Below are 18147 nucleotides of genomic sequence, written 5' to 3' on the forward strand. Positions count from 1 at the left end.
CTTATAAAGACCACTTCCGTTGGATTAGAGCCCCACCCTTATTGTCCTCATTTAACCTCAATAACCTCCTTTAAAGCCCCACCTCCAAATACGGTCACACTGGGGCCTGGGGTTTCAACATACAAACTTTGGAGGCGCACAATTTAGTCTATAACAAGAGGAGTGAAAAAAATCACATTGCCAAAGGGCATGCAGGGATGAGAGGGCTTACTGTGCCTCGTTTTGGACATCATCCACCAGCCTTTTCTGCCACCGAAATAATTTCCACCCTCCACAATTTCCCGCCCCCCTCAGCCTAGCCGGCCATGATGTGTCCTCGCCGGGCACTCCTGCAGCTCTAAGTATGGGTTGCTTATTTCACATGACCACATCCTGCCTTGGACGTAAGCGTTTGGTTTAGGCTCTAACCTCAAGGCAGTGGCCATAGTTTTTTATATCTTTAAGTTTTCATACAGTGCCTTGCACAGAGAAGGGCCATAATAAATGTCGGTTGAATGAATGAACGGCACAATTGATTTTACTGTTCTAAAAAGTGAGAGCCACTCGCAGACCCAGCTAAGGTCTGGCACTCGAGTCGTGATCGTGGGCAGGTCGTTTGATTTCTCCGGGCCTCAGTTTCTTCTTGTCTACTAGAAGAATAACAGTACCTTTTTCAGGCTGTAAGGAAGGAATATAATTTAGTTGAAGGTAGACTTTGGGAAGTCCAAAGAATTTCACAGGTATTGTTCCTGGTCTTATTCTGGTGGGGCTATCATAGCAAAATACCAGAGACTGGGTGGCTTAAAGAATAGAAATCTATTTTCTCATAGTCCTGGAGGCTGGAAATCCAAGATCAGGGTGCCAGCACAATCAGTTTCTGGTAAGACTCTCCTCTTGGGCTGCAGAGGACCTGTTTCTCACTGTGCTCACCTGACCTCTTTGTGCATATGCAGAAAGAGAAAGAGAGCTGCGTCTCTTATAAGGACACTAATCCTATTAGATGAGGGCCCCACCCTTATGACCTTCTCTAACCTTAATTTCTCCCACAAAGACAAACTTCCAAATTTCGTCACATTGGGGTTAAGGCTCCAACAGTCGAGAAGAGGAACCATTCAGTCCGTAAGATTGCTGTTGTTAATTCGGAAGCACACAGCTGATCTTTATTGGTCTCGTTTGGCTCCTTGCTGATTCTGCTCGATACCAGCACTTTCCGCATGCATTCTAGAGTGGCTGGCACATTGCAGAAATCAATAAATGATAACATTTGTTATTGTTTTCCCAGCCCCTAATGACAGATGTTGGGGGAGGGGGAAGTGAGGCTAAGTGCTCTGAGATTTCCAGTTGTAAATAGAGGAAAGGGTTTGTCCTCTTAGGTTCCTACCTTTACACCAGCTTTCTGAGAACCCTGCTGGTTTGTCTCCAAACGCTCAGGAAGACCCCTGAATCGTCAAATTTCTCTCAGATTGCAGAGTAGGAATAGCCAGCCTTTAAACTCTAAACAATAGCTTCTAAGTAGGAAAGAAAAGAAATTTAATCTTTAAAAATCACAGGCTGCCGAACCCGCTCCACAGCCGGTTACGGGGCAGGGGCTGACACGCGCTCCGTCTTGCATCACTGGAAAGCGGTTCTCAGTGTTCCAGGCCATCCGCCTCCCATTGTGGGCGAGGACCCTCTGTCCCACTTCCCTCGTCTGCTTCCACCTGTCACCTCTCCTTGCACACCAGTTCAGATTTAATGAGGGTAAGGATGCCCCCATCTCGGTGAGACCCTGAAGAAAGACTGGTTCCTATTAAAGAGTAAGAGTGAATGAATTATCGGGGCACCTGGATGGTTCAGTCGGTGAAGCATCCGACTTCAGCCCACGTCATGATCTCACAGTCTGTGAGTTCGAGCCTCGCGTCGGGCTCTGTGCTGACGGCTCGGAGCCTGGAGCCTGCTTCGGATTCTGTGTCTCCCTCGCTCTCTGCTCCTCCCCCACTCGTTCTCTCTCTGTCTCTGTCTCTGTCTCTCAAAAATAAATAAAAACATCTTTTAAAAAAGATGTATATTGGGGCGTCCAGGTGGCTTAGTTGGTTGGGTGTCCGACTTTGGCTCAGGTCCTGATCTCACGGTTCATGAGTTCGAGCCCCGCATCGGGTTCTATGCTGACAGCTCGGAGTCTGGAGCCTGCTTCCGGTTCTGTGTCTCCCTCTCTCTCTCTGTCCCTCCCTTGCTCACACTCTGCCTCTCTCTCTCTCTCTCTTTCGAAAGTGAATAAACATTTTTTAAAAAGCCAATTATTAACTTACACCAGACATGGAGATCCATCATCACTTTTTTACCAATAACTCCTAAACGGCCCCCGGAAGTCACTCTCCTGCCTCTCTAGTCTAGCGTCTGCAGACTTCTACCCTAAAAGATCTGGGAAGAAGCAACTCAGCTGCGAGGAGGTCTGTGTGACCTCTTACTCGCTGCATCTCTTAACACATGCTCTTGATGGCTGTGTCATCTTGGCATTGAACACCGCTTCAGAAATTCTGAAGTGAAGAAAGGACCTCACAGATTCGCAGCCCAGCATGTTTTAAAAATGTAGTCCCGGGATGGTCTGCAAGACTGTCTTTGAGATTCTTGTTGAAAATGCACCTGGGAATCCATCCCAAGACCTACTCATCTCAACGTGAATATTTTTAAAAAGTCCTCTGATGTCACTTGTACACACACACATCTAAGCACCGATGTAGTCCAAGACCTCACTTCTGAAGATGTAATTTTTAGACCGGTGGTATAAACAGCACCCAAAAGCTTGTTAGAGATGCAGAATTTCAGGCCTGCCCCCAACCTACTGAATCAGAACCTATACTTTAACGAGATCCCCACTTGAATCGTATGAACATCAAAGTTTAAGAACACTGGTCGAATCTGCTTGTTAATATACAAGGCAGCTGGGGTCCAGGAACCCAAATGACTTGCTCAAGGCCACATAAGTAAACCAGGAGCTCACATGGATAAGTGGGTAAGAGCCTATGCTTGGAGTCAGATAGACCAATATTCAAGCCCAGGCTCTCCCCTTTGTTAACCTAAAGTCTTAGGTAAATCCCTGCATGTACCTATAAGCCTCCATTTATTTGTCGTTAAACATAGTAATTCTCCCTCAAAGGCTTGCCGAGAACCTACAACAAAAAGCGTGTGAAATGCACCTAGAAACGATCATGAATCTAACTTGGGTTTCCTGATTCTGTGCTGCTTTATAGGCATCCCATATAGCGTGCAAGAAATAAGAAATAGTGCTTTACATAAATTTGGTCTTTTTGAGACCATTATGTCTAATTTAGATTCTAGGGTTTGAAAGAATGAGGACAAGCGTTTCCTCGTTTTCCAAAGTAAAGTAAACAGAATGTGGTCCAACTGGGAGATTTCTCAGCCTCCTGCTCTCCCAGCACCCCTGGCTTGGCTTGTCCATGCCGATCTGCCGAACCAACCAGCCCCTGGGGAAATGTGCCGGTGGGAAATGTGCACATGCTTTTCCTTATTTTCCAGGTGCTTGTCCCCTTTTCTGTCACTGCTGTAGGCATCCTTTGGCCCCCAGAATTCTTGTGCGGGCTCTTTATAGACTTTCCAACTGGGGCTCTTCCTCGCTCTGACTCCTGGGAGGCCCAATAAATTCGGGCCCTTCCCTCCATATATCTAAAGTCACCTGCCCCGTGCTGAATCCTAGAGGGCTTGCCAACTAAGATGAAAAATCAAGTTCAACAGTCACTTCTATTTGCATTTTAGTGAGATCTTTTCTCGTCTTAAGCCCTGCACAGTGAGCAATGTATCACTCGGCGGCACAGATATTTTTGGGTGGAGTGACAATGGGATCCTTTTATTTTCCACCAGCAGCAGCAGCACCTTTGATTAAAATGATCCCGAGAGACCCACCCTCCCTCCGTCCCTCCCTCCCTCCTTTTCCTTTCTCCCTCTCTCCTCATTTTATAAGCCGCACTTTAAAAAATATGAACTTCGGGGGCGCCTGGGTGGCTCAGTTGGTTAAGCGTCCGACTTCGGCTCAGGTCATGATCGCACAGTTTGTGAGTTCGAGCCCCGCGTCGGGCTCTGTGCTGACAGTTCAGAGCCCGGAGCCTCCTTCGGATTCTGTGTCTCCTTCTCTCTCTGTCCCTCCCCAACTTGTGCTCTGTCTCCCTATGTCTCTCAAAAAATAAATGTAATATATATACACATATATATATATGTGTATATATACATATATATGTGTATATATATACATATATATACACATATATATACACATATATATACACATGTATATATACACATATATATACATATATATATACGTATATATATGTGTATATACACATATATATACATATATATATGTATATACACATATATATACGTATATATATGTATATATACATATATATATGTAAACTTCGATTTGGGCGTTAATTTGAGGTTTACAGAAAAGCTGCAAAGATAATGTACAGAGTCAGTCTAATATTTGCCAAAACTTAGAAATTAACACTGCCACATTGTCATTAACTAAGTCCAGACTGTGTTTGGACCTCACTGTTTCCCGCCCCGCCCCCCTCTGTCTGTGACAGAGTCTCAATTCCCTACCTTTTCATGATCTTGACCGTTCGAGGAAGACTGGGAAGGTGTTTGTAGTGTTTCTCTCAATGTGGGTTTGTTTGACGTGCTCCCCATGATTAGACTGGAGTTGTGGGTTTGGGGGAGAAGACCACCAAGGTGAGGCACCCTTCCTATCACAACGTATCAGGGCTGTGTTCTATCAATAGGATCCTTGGTGGAGTTAACCTTGATCATGTGGGTAAGGTGGTGTTTGCCACGTGGCTCCACTGTTAAGTCCCCATTTCTCCCCTTCCCAAACTCTGTTCTTTGGCTACCTGCCACTAAGTTCAGCGCATCCTCAAGAACATCGAGCTCCTTTAATATCTACTTATATTAAATGGGAGATCTTGGGGCGCCTGGGTGGCTCAGTCGGTTGAGCGTCCGACTTCAGCTCAGGTCACGATCTCGCGATCTCGCGGTCCGTGAGTTCGAGCCCCGCGTCGGGCTCTGGGCTGATGGCTCAGAGCCTGGAGCCTGCTTCTGATTCTGTGTCTCCCTCTCTCTCTGCTCCTCCCCCGTTCATGCTCTGTCTCTCTCTCTATCTCAAAAATAAATAAATGTTAAAAAAATTAAAAAAATAATAATAAGAATAAATGGGAGATCTTCCGTGGGGATGATTTGTCCCTTCTCCCCATGGACTTATTTCATTCATTCATTTATTTATATTAACAAGGACTTCTTTTTGCTTATTTTCGGTTTAGGGTTGCAATACAATACGACCCTATTCATTCTGTTGCTCAGATTTGGCTAGATTTAGCCATTGGACGTTGGTGGACATTAGAGGTCCTCTTCCATCCCCGTGACATCCCCTCATCCTTTTGCCTGTTGATGACTTTCTTGCTTTCTGGAACTCCAAGATGCTCCAGGCTCATCTTGCATACCTACACAACCCTAGAATCAGTCATTGGTCCCTTCTGTTGGAGAACAGCATTTAGAAGCCAAGAGCAGGGCACTCTGTGTGTTTATTGCTACTAAGGCATGGGACACTTTTGAAAGCCAATGTCTGGTATTATACCCACAGGCATGAAATAAGCCACATGGTCTCTCTTTAGCACTATGTCTCCAACGTCCTGAGAGCTCACTCTGATTTACTCATGAGGAGAGGTTTTCGTGTGTTCCACTGCACACATCTTGGGAATATTTGATATCCCCTTGCCTCCTATTCATGGGAAACTATTTTCTGTACCATGCCACAGCAGTACAATCAACTCAATACAGCATTTCTGTCCGACACCTATTAACATACCCAGATGGGTATTCGTATAATAAATTCAACTCAGATCAAAATCTGGATATACCTGTGGAGAGCTTACGACATTCAGCACACTGGTTGTCAGCCAGTATGTAGCAGATATGATTGTTTATGGTACACAAGTTACCTGTACACTTCTCATTCATTTAAAAAAAATTTTTTTTACATTTATTTATTTTTGATAGACAGAGAGAGACAAAGCACAAGCAGGGGAGGGGCAGAGAGACAGTGGGAGACACAGAATCTGAAGCAGGCTCCAGGCTCCGAGCCGTCAGCACAGAGCCCGACGCGGGGCTCGAACTCACAAACCGCGAGATCATGACCTGAGCCGAAGTCGGACGCTTAACCAGCTGAAGCATCCAGGCGCCCCACCTCTCATTCACTTTTAACAAATTCTAAGAAATAGCAACGAAAGAGAGAGACACTGATCGAGTAATCACATGCACCTTATATGCCATCCCCCTTTCTTACTCACAGAAGTTGGATTTTGTTCCGTCATCTATTCATCTATCTCTCTGATACCTGATTTTGGAGTAAATCCTGGTTAATCTTGGCCGGTCATGATAATTCCCTTCTCTTTGCCAATGCTTGGTTGAGAGGGAGAAATAATCTGCAGGGACGTCAACTGGCGGGAAAGCTTCTAAGAAAGATTGTCTTGATAACAAGAAGAGATCCATATACTGAAAGAGGTCACTTCTACTTGCTACCTAGAACTGCAGCAGCCATCTTGTGACCATGAAGAGGAACTAAGGCAACACGCTGAGGACAAAGAGGCAAAAGATGGGAAGAACGTGGGTCTCTGGTGACGTCATTGAGCTATTCCTAACCAACCCAAGGGGCCCCCTACCTAGGAGTCTCTTGTTATATAAGATAATAAATATTTCTTACTGTCTTGGCAATTTGAATGATTTCTTTTACTCACAGCTAAGAGCATCATAATAAACATGTCCTACTTTAGAATATTTTAAAGCAACTATTCACTTTTATTTGGATCCAAGGCTCTCTTCAGAACCCATCCATCCATCCATCCATTTATTTTTAACAAATATTTACTAAGAAACGGCAGCAAAAGATAGAGAAACACTAAGCAAATAATCACATGCACGTATAATGAGAAACTATGATAAATGAGAAGGAAAGGTATAAGTAACCATGTGAGAATGACTGAAGGGTACAATTTAGACTGAGAAGGGATGGCATTAAGGTAAGACTTCCTTAGCAAGTGTTGTGTGAGCTGAGGTCTGAGAGGAAACGTAGGGAGTAGAAGGTGTTAAGGATGGGGTACTGCATGTGCAAAGCCTCCAATCATGTGGCACGATGCCCTGGAGGAATCTGCAGAAGATCCATGGAACAGGGGGAACGATGGGGGAAAGAGTAGTGCATCTAAGACCAAAGAGGTGGGCAAGGTCCAGATGACAAAGGATCAATCTTAGAGACCATTGTAAGGACTTTTCTCTCTCTCCTAAGAGAAAAAAGGGATAATGAAGGGTTCTGAGAATCATGACCCAACCAGTGCTTTTTGGGTACCTTTGGACTCAGTCTTGCCATAGTCTTGCATTCAAATGCCAAACACTGTCAGTGAGCATTCTTATCATCACTGGGGCCTTGTGAAGGGGACCCTTGACAGAAAGTATTAGACCTCCTCCAATATCTCTTTGGTCCTCCCTGTTTTCCAGGTTTCCTTGCAGTGTGGTTGGGACCACAAGACTGGGTGTGGCTGTGATGAGGTCAGTCCTTTCCAGCTCTGGTTCTTAAACACACGGGGATGATGTTTCGGTCCTTACTTCGCCTGCCACCGTGAACTTGGAGATCGTCATTCTGGACAGCAAGGTGGAAAAGGGCTGTGGTGACCTGCACAGATCAGATTTTGAAGGAGTGAGAAATAGGACCCCCTTTTTAAGGCCCTGAGGTTTCGGGGTCTCTTTGTTACTGAGGCGCAATTTAACTATATTAGCTCCACGGAGCTGCTCTAACAAATTACTACAAACCGAGTGGCAACTGCAACTTACACATTCACCCTTCTGGAGGCTAGACGTCTGAAAGCAGGGTGTTGGCAGATTCACGCTTCCTCCAAAAGGTCTAGGGAAGAGTGTTTCCTTGCCTTTTAGTTTCTGGTCCTTCTGGCAACCCTTGGAGTTTTTTTTGCCTCGTAGCTGCATCATCCAGTGTCTGCCTCCACCTTCTCCATGTGTGTCCGTATCTGTCTGTGTCTTTAGATGGCTTTCTTAGGACACAAGTGTTAGCTGTAGGGGCCCAGTTCTACCCAGGATGACCTCATTTTAACTGAACCGATCAGATCTGCAAGGTCCCTGTTTCCAAAGAAGGTCACATTCTGAGGTTCCTGGTGGACACGCTTTTGGGGGAACACTATTCAACCCACTACAATAACCAATCTAGGATATAATTTATTACACAACAGCAGCATTTCTTTTTTTTTTTAATATGATATTTATTGTCAAGTTGGTTTCCATACAACACCCAGTGCTCATCCCAACAGCAGCGTTTCTTAAAACCACCACTTCCGTCATCCCCAATTCCAGGGCAGCTCTGGAACTTGTCATCTCTTCCTTCCCCCTCCCTTCTCCCACCCTGACTCCTCCCCAGTGTGCAGCCTGCGGGGCCATTGTTGTATCATGCCCTCACCTTTTCTCCCACCTTTCCATACACCACGTCTCCATACATTCATCTTGACTTAAGATCGCAACAGTCCTGGCAACTGGGCTGGCAAAGGCAGGACATCCTTAGAGGGCAGAGCAAAGGGGAGAAAATTAAGAAGCAGCAGCCAAAATATTTTAGTACGTGAGTGAAGGTGGACGTTAATAGGTCCCCACCAAATCTGCATTTTGAAAGACCATTCTGGCCACAACTGAGACTGATGATGGGGGGCAGACGAGAGCATGCAGAGGTAAGGAGGTCACTGGGAAGCTAGTGTAGCAGTCCCGAGAGCTTGGACCAGGGTGATGGTAGAGGAACGCAGGTGCGGCTATACTCCAGGGACAATACTGGTAAGTAAGGGGGGGGGGGGTGGGCGGTAAGGGAGAGAATCTGACCAAAGCTGTGGACTCTATTTTCAATGAAATTCATGTTCAAAAATTTTTATCCAAGCATAATGGATAACAGACTCCTGAAATCCATTCTCATTCCTGAGCTTAAGGCCCGCTCCTAGGAGAGTAGTTTCCGACCTCTGGAAAAACTGCCCCTCTCATCCCAGCTTCTGAGAGCTATTGGCCAACAGCCAGGTTGAGGTTCTTTGTGCGGGTTCTCCAGAGTGGTTCGTGTTGCTCCAAATGTGCGAAGCCATCATCTTCAACAGCCCAGTGTCCGAACGAAGCAGGTCCCCCCACCCCCATGCGTGGGGATAACATAGAGGGACAGCCACAGAAAGGGCTTGCGTAACTCTTCTTTTCCCAAAACAGTGAGCAGAGAAGAGTTGCAGTTTCAAAATGAGAAAAGCCAGTGGCCCAAACCTGGGGTACAGGTAAGAGGCAGGTCCCCAGTAACGGAACATCCAGCATAGATGGCTGAGAAATGGGAGGGGACATGAGAGGGAGTGGCAGGTCCCGTGACCCCCAGCTCTGCTTGTGTGAAGTCAAGCAGCTCACGGCAGCCCCATCCTGGTGACTGGAGTCTCACGTAAGTGCTGTCAGTTGGTGTGGATGCTCACCACCGCCTGCCCCTCAGGGCCAGTCAATAAAATCGAACTACTTTGCGATCTGTGTGGGGTTGAAGCTTGGTCCCCAAGCATGTGGGAATCCCTCTCCACTAACCGGTAGAGAAGGGGGGTAAGCTGACTCCAACTGAGCCGGGGCCACAGAGATGGACACAACGGGGAGTGACCATTTGGGAGGTCCTGCCTCAGGAAGGTAGCCAGCCATCTTGATCAGACTGGGTTTAATCTGACTGGCTTCAGGAGCCTAGTGGTCCAGTCTGGGGACTGAGGGTATAGTGGTAAGATCTCTGAGGAGTAGCAGTAGCCAGCGTCAATGGATAGTAGCATTTTCAACCCAGGGAAAATGTATTTGGAATGGAACAGTGTTACAAAAGACTGCTAGGTCGAGAATCAGGGTTCAGTCCACTGGAGAAAGAAGGGGGCAGGAGAACGTGTTGGTTCTCAGGGTTCTGGTCCAGCAGGGGATGGGTCAGGAACCTGGGTGGATATAGTGCCTGGGCACATGCAGTGCTGGTTGTGAGTGGGGCTGTCGTGGGTAGGGAGGAAGTACATAGGTTCTAGTTCTGGTTCTGGAACTCTTGGGTGGCTATTTATCTAGGCTAAGCGCCCGACACTGAGCATGGCCCCGGTGGTTTGGCAACTGCTAATATGTCACCAGGCATGTCTCTCATTGGCTTATGAGCACTGCCTGAATGACCCATCGGGTAATAGGTCACTGGTGTTCATCCTGGGCATGCGTGAGGTGGTCAGGCACTGACACTGTTTGGCATATGGGTTCCTGTTGAGGTTCCAGGCCAAGCCCTATCGCTGAGGCTTGAGTGGATTTCCTGTATCCTGCCCAGTTTTTGTCAAGGCCTTCCACCTTCCCTCCAAACCCTCAGGCAGCTTCCCACCGTTCTGTCTCCACCTCCAGCATTGGGTGTTGCCCTTGAGAAGACAGTGATTTCCAGCCTGGGCCCTGGAAACAGATCACATGGTCTGAATTCCAGACTCTGATACTTCCTACAAGTGTGGCCTTGAATACATTTCCTCACCCTCTAAGCCCTAGTTTCTGCATCGGTAGGTAAGAAAAATAACCCTACAGTAAAAGTGGATAAGAGAATTAAATGAGATCATGCATGTAAAGCATTTGACCCAAGGTCCAGCACATATAAATACTACCTGATACTATTATTATTATTATAACTCACAATGGGCTGATTTGGTTGGAGGCTGGTCTTACGGGTAGGGCTGCTCACCAAGCTTGCCCTGGATACTCCCTCTTACGGCTTCTGCCCCTTCTCCAGCAATCTGAGATGCTGAGATGCTAACATATCTTCAAGTTGAAATGCCTTAATACACTTTAGGTAAACTGTGTCATTGCCTTTGTGTGAAAGGATATTCACAGGAAGGAAGGATGGAGATGAAACCCAAGTTAGTTCCATATGATTCTGCCTTAAAAAAATTCATTTCTGGGGTGCCTGGGTGGCTCAGTCGGTTGAGGGTACGACTCTTGATTTCAGCTCAGGTCGTGATTCCACAGTCATGGGATTGAGCCCTACATGGGCCTCTGTGCTAGGCGTGGAGCCTATTTGGGATTCTCTCTCTCTCTCTCTCTCTTTCTCTCTCAAAATAAAAAATAAAAATAGGGGCGCCTAGGTGGCTCAGTCAGTCCGACTTCCGCTCAGGTCATGATCTCACGTTTGGTGAGTTCGAGCCCCATTCCGGGCTCTGTGCTGACAGCTCGGAGCCTGGAGCCGGCTTCGGATTCTGCGTCTCCCTCTCTCTCTGCCCCTCCCCCGCTCAGGCTCTGTCTCTCTCTGTCTCTCAAAAATAAATAAAGATAAATAAATAAATAAATAAATAATCATTTCCATTCTGAGTGAAGAACAAATAGAAATCTGCCTCCTCTGGGAGCACAGTGAAGGTGACCCATCTTGTTTCAGAAAAGCTTAAGGGCTGAGTATGCAGGACCGATGGCAGAAGACTGGGTGATCATTCAGCTTGATTCACGGCAGGATCGGGGATGGGTGTGAGAATGGTAAGTATAGGCGAAGACATTCACAGGAAGATAATGACGTGTTATTCTCCTCCATCACCACTGAGAGTCCAGGATTAAGTCAAATTAATTACAAAAGCGTAGAGTCTGTTTAGGTACAAAGAAAAGAGGACGGAGAGAGTTCTAGTAGAGGCAGCTTAAAAAACGTAAAAATCGAATCTTTCCAGCTACTCTCGCAGTCACATCTGGCATGGGCAATGGCGTGATGTTGACGTGGGCGGGTGTCCATCCTGGGTCCGTTTCTTCTGCATGGTTTCATAGGGAAACAATCAATAATTATTATGGCATTTTTTTTTTTTTTGCGATAACAGATTTATCTCCTTCATTGCTTTTCATTGTCTGTGTCCATTTTCCCTTTCCATATGCTCCACTCTCTCCTTTACCTTGACTCAGTGATTAGAACAGGATCCTCTTTATGCTAATTAAGCGGAAAGCTAATATTCTCTTTCCTTTCAAACCGCCCTTAAAATGAGCAGGTGACACAAGTTAGGCCAAGGAGACGCTCTCTTCCTGGGATTGGAACCATCAGCAAAATGGCGCAAAAATGCTGAAAACAGCTGAAGATTGTTATTCATCATGACAATGGCAATGTGAAGAGGTGACTCATTAAATAGTTCCTAGCACCTCATACCTGCAGCTACCCTACTCCTTATCTTTCTGGAGGCGGCCACCCTTTGTTTTGTTTTAGCTTCTCTCTTGATTATGAGAGCCATCCTGTACCCTTCCCAGTGCATTTCTTTTTGCTTAATTTAGTTACGGGTGATTTCTGTGTTGTAAGCAAAGAACCCCCAAAGACACTCTGATGCACTGTTCTTTATGAGATTATCAAATATAACAAAACAATTCCCATATGTCCTTTCAAATATTATCTTTACTTGCTTTAAGGCATTAATAAAATGTTGATTATTGGCATGGAGATAGTTGTAACATTTCGGGGGAGTCACCAGATGGTGACATTACATATTATTTCCTAATCCAATTTATCTCGAAATGTGTGTGTTTGTTAAATTTCTTGGGGAAATGCTTCATCATCGTGATTATATTATAGCTCTGCTTTCTAAAAAAACCAAGCTGTAGAATATTTCGTGGGGACAGAATTTGGATGTGATGAAAGCAGTTCTTTGGCAATATCTCAGGAGTATATACCCTAACTTCAAAATAATTTATGTCCAAAATGTCTGAAGGCAAACAAATATCCTCAGAAGGGGAATATTTCCTAAGTGGATGCAGACAATATGTAGATTTTATTACAGCTCTGTTCCAAGAACCGATGGCTTACACATTGCTGTCGCTCACACATAAACCTTTCATAGATTATGATAAATGTTTCCTTGATATGTGGGCACTGCTCTTAGCGAAACTCTCAAGCAGTGGCCTCTGACCAGAAACCACATCGGTGGTGGGAAAAGACCTTTGCTTTGGATCATAAGGGAGATTTCAGATTAATTTTTTTAATGTTTATTTATTTGTGGGAGAGAGAGAGAGAGCACTAGCAGGGGAGGGGCAGAGAGAGAGAGGGAGACAGAGAATCCCGAGCCGAGGTCAGCCGCTCAACCGACTAAGCCACCCAGGTGCCTTGAGATTGCAGATTAAATTGTTACGATCAAGCAGGGGCTAGAGAAGATTCCTACATTTGTAATAGGAAGTCCGAGGATATTTTTTAAAATTTTGACCAGAGTTATTTTGATCGATCAGACCAAAAGAAGAAGAAAGTAACATCCAACCCAGTACCGTGGACTGTTAGAAATTCTCACTGACAGATATCAAAAGGAAACAAAATATACTTACGAGAGAGTATTTTCTATTCCCTTCTGCTTTCAGCTCTGGGATTTAAAACGACAAACATTAATTAGTTCAGGAGTTCGTGAGCTGGCTGGGTGGTTCTTCTGGTCTTAGCTAGGCTTGCTCAGGAATCTGGGATGAGTTGGTGGGCTAGCTCCTGGCTGGCTTTGTGATCTTGGCTGTACTCACCCGTTTGGAGGTTGGTTGGCTGTATGCTGGCCTAGGATGTTCTCAGCTGGAACAAGTGAGTTCTTCCCTACTCATCTTCCAGCAGGCTGGCCTCCACTTATTGGGATGGCCATGTCTGAGAGAGAGGACAGGCAGAGCACTTTTTGGACGTCTAAGCTCAGAACTGGCACGCAGTCTCTTCCACCTCAACAGGAGAGGCTGCGAAATCACATTACCAAAGGTATGGCTATAGAGAGGCCTGAAACATGGTGGACAATTTCAATTTCCCACACTTAGGAATGTCGCGACTCTGCTCGTCTGTATTTTGTGCAAAGTCAAATGGGAAGAATGGGTGGAGAGGGGTAGTAAACAGAGAGGAGCGGGTGGCAGAGACAGGGAGTTCGTGTGGGTTGAATGTCAGAAAGAATTTGGGGGATTTGGCAAATGAGAGGCTTCAAACAACTTCCGTATAGAAAAGAAATGGGGGTGAGAGGAAATCGGGTTTGAATATGTGTTTTCACGGTTTAGGAACTTGATCCCTTTTGATATTCTATAAGACATGCAAGTAAAGCATGGAATTTCCATTAAGTTACTTTTTTGGCTGTTGAGCCATGCGTTTTTCCAGGCAACTGTGTAAGACGGAGTCTCGGGACTCATTTGGATTATGCATCTAGATTTCTAAAGGAAGGTCTTAAGGAAAGAAAAAAGGCTCTTCCAAGCTAGGGGAAAGGCAGAACATCGATTTCCTCCCCTCGTCAAGGAGGCCAATCAATCATATTTGGATGGTTAATATTTTTTAAGCACACTGTCAGGTTTAGCATGTCAAAATTTTGAGCAAATGTGGTGCTCTCTGAAGACTTTGTGATTTTAGGTTTTCCAAATATCCACGGAAGGGTAAAGAAATGAGGTATTGACTAATTCCTAAGTGCACAACGCTGCCAGTGTTTTTGAACACTTGACGGCTCCTCCGAGCACGTACCCTCTCGTTCACCCATTTCTGTCCTAATGGTGCTGGTGCTTGAAATCTACAATAATACCTACAGAATGAGTGGGACATGCCTGGGAAGCCACAACTTGAGGTCTCGAAAGCCCATCCTGTATCCAAATCCCGACTTCACTCTACTGTGTGAACTCGGACCTGTTTCTTATCTGACTAAGCTTTTTTTAAAGTCTTAACACAAGGATTAACAATCCTTGTGTGTGAGTTTATTGTAAGAATTAGGGATAATGTATAATCACCATTAAGTGCATAAATGTTTATCTCTGATGCCTCAAAAAGAGGCTATAAACCCGCCTTTACTGAGCCAGTATCAAGATACTGCATATTCCCCAGATTTGGTAAAATAAGTTGGTCTGAAGTCCAGTGTCAGGAAGCCATTGAGCCAACAAAGACCTCTCTTCTTCTTATTGATTGTGGGAGAGAAATAAAGGGATAGAGACCTCCTTAGGTGTTGGTCCTACGTGTCAGGCTCATGTGCTACTGGGAGCATTTAAAAATAAATCATCATCTGGGGCACCTGGGTGGTTCAGTCAGTTAAGCGTCCAACTCTTGACTTCAGCTCAGGTCACGATCTCATGGTCATGAACTTACCGTGGGGAGATCAAGCCCTGAGTCAGGCTCTCTCTCCCTCTCGCTCTGCCCCCTCCCCACCTCTCAAAATAAGTAAATAAACATTTTATTTATTTATTTATTTTAATTTTTTTTAACATTTATTTATTTTTGAGACAGAGAGAGACAGAGCATGAACAGGGGAGGGGCAGAGAGAGAGGGAGACACAGAATCCGAAACAGGCTCCAGGCTCTGAGCTGTCAGCACAGAGCCCGACGCAGGGCTTGAACTCACGGAACGTGAGATCATGACCTGAGCCGAAGTCAGCCACTTAACCAACTGAGCCACCCAGGCACCCCATAAATAAACATTTTAAATTAAAAATTAAAAATAAATCATCAGATATAGGTTTTTAATTTTTTTTTAATGTTTATTTCTTTCTAAGAGAGAGAGAGGGGAGAGAGAGAGACAGAACATGAGCATGGGAGGGGCAGAGAGAGAAGACACACACAGAATCTGCAGCAGACTCCAGGCTCTGAGCTGTCAGCACAGAGCCTGAAGCAGGGCTTGAACCCACGAGCGGTGAGATCATGACCTGAGCCGAAGACATGCCCAACCAACTGAGCCCCTCAGCAGCCCCATCAGATATAGATTTTATTTCCCATTTAGTTATTGCAGATTTCAAGGTGCTTGCGATTCAGCTGGGAAGAAAAGACCACAGAAAACTTTGAAATGCAGCAAGTTATTAATCAAGGGTTAAATTTGGAGTTTGAGGGCCTTCAAGGGGAGATCAATAAGGACTGAGTGGATATCGAAGGTGAGCGGTCTCAGGGTATAGAGATGGCAAGAGGGGGCGCTCTGAACAAATGCCTGGAGGTCAGTGTAGACTAGAAAAGAAGGTAGAAATTAGAGAGGTGAGGGGGTGGGCTGGCAAGGCTGATCAGGTAGGAAGAAAGCAAATGATGGAGGGTTTTGAAAGCCAAGCTGGAGACCCTGGACAGTCAGATCACTAAGGATTTCTGAACAGGTGAAAGAGATCATGAAGATTTATCCCTGGCGAACACTTCCAGGTCCCTAAGGCAGAATCAAGTGGCGCTTGGCAGGAAGTCAGGCACACGGTGGTGGAACCTGGCCTGATGTGGAAGAGGGGTAGGAGAAAGTCTCAAAGACTCTGCACAACGAGAGTTAAATTGAGCCCCATCTAGTCTAGACTGACCGGTGCGATCTTGGCTCAAACCTTTGCTTTGGGCAAAGATTCAGAAGGCAAAAGCTGTCTTGTTGGATACTGGATGGGTGATCTGAGATTCCCCTCTCCTTGTTGTCAACTTGGCAGAAACCAGGGTACATTGCCTTTTAGGTGCTTACAATGACCGGTCCTCCAATGCTTGAGAAACAGGAATGAGAACAGCATTCTCACCTGGCAACTCACACAACAGCTAGAATTTTTTTCTAGCCAAACTCTATAATAAGAGAGAAATTTCTCTCCCTATTCCCGGGCAAGGGACAAATAGAAAATTGGAACGTGGGACAGAATAGCATGGGTCATCCCCTCAATTACTACTGTTTATTTTTGCCTTCCCCAGATCGTCAATTACAGATAAACTGGCTCACACAACATTTCAGTTGAAAAACTCAAGGTCAAAGAAATCCTCTGATTTAAGTATCAGTGGGACCTCTAAGGCTATACTTTTCTGCCAGTGAAAGGATGAGAACTTCAATGTTCCTCTGCGACTTCTAAATAAATGACATCTGTCTCCAAGCTGGCATTCAGCATAGAACAAAGGAGTGGAAAAGACTGAACTGAAAAATCCCAAGAGTCAAGGTAAATTCTCTTCCGATCTGAGACATTTTCTGCCTGAGGGAGTCTGTCCTGATGGTTGAAGGGGAGGCTGGGAGTATTACTCTCGAAGGGGGGCAATATTACAATTTAAAGCTTAGATATTTACCTGAAAATGGCATTTATAGGAATCAACCACTTAAAGCAAATTATAAGCCATTCGAATTTATTTCTTCAGCAAGTAGTTACTAAGGGCCTACCCTGTGCCAGACTCTGTCCCAGGAATGAGGAATATATTGGTAAAGGAAACAAGTCCCCGCTCATGTGAGGTTGACATGCTGTTGGGAGAAGATACACAACAGCCTACAAAAATGTACCCTGTCAGGTTGTCATAAGTGCTAAGAAGAATTAGTCTGGGAATTAGGGATATGAATGCTGGTGTGGTCTTTGAGACAGAGTGCTAATGATAGGCCTCTCTGATGAGAGGAAATGAGGGACCAAGCCATGTAGACATCGAGGGAAAGAGTGGTCCATGCAGAGGGGAAGTCTGGATGGGGGCCAGGTAAAACACAGAACTCCCAGTTTTAATCAAATTGCAGATGAAAACCAATTTTTTTCTTTTTAATCTCAGTAAGTCCTAAATATTGCATGCGGCATGTTTATTAAAAAAAAAAAAAAAAGTCATTTACCTAACATTCACCTTGAGCTGGGAATGCTGTATTTTTATTGCTAAATCTGCCAACCTTTGCCAGATCTTGAGGAAAGAGTATGCTTGGTGTGTTCAAGGAAAAACAGGAAGGACGGAGACATGAGAAAGAGGAGGCTGACAGGAGATAAAGTCTTGGAAGCGGCAGGTGGCTGGGTCAGAGAGGGCCTGGGGACTCTGTAATGACTTTGGCTTTTCCTTTGAGTGTAATGGGAAGCCAGTGGGAGGCCTCAAGCAGAGAAGTGTCAAAATTCATTCATTTTTTCCAACTGTTTAGTGAGTTTCATTCGATAGTCATTCAAACAAATGATTCAATACCTATTAGACTTACTGAACTAGGACAGTATTAAGGTCCTATTTTTGCTTTCCAGACCCTCACCCACTATCCAGGGGAGATAATACTTAACCCAACAGGTAAATAACAATATAAATGCGTGGGTCAGCCTGGGTGGTTTTGAGTACCATTGGGGGATGAATTACTTGGGCCAGAAAAGTCTGGGAAGCATTTTGAAGGAGGTTGGACTAGCTGGTCCAGGAAAGATGGGGGGAAGGTTCATATTTTCCTTCTATTTCCTGCCTGCAGGTGTTGATCTTTAAAATATGGCTGGAGCT

This window comes from Panthera tigris, chromosome C1, assembly GCF_018350195.1.
Source record: "Panthera tigris isolate Pti1 chromosome C1, P.tigris_Pti1_mat1.1, whole genome shotgun sequence".
NCBI classification, from domain to species: Eukaryota; Metazoa; Chordata; class Mammalia; order Carnivora; family Felidae; genus Panthera; species Panthera tigris.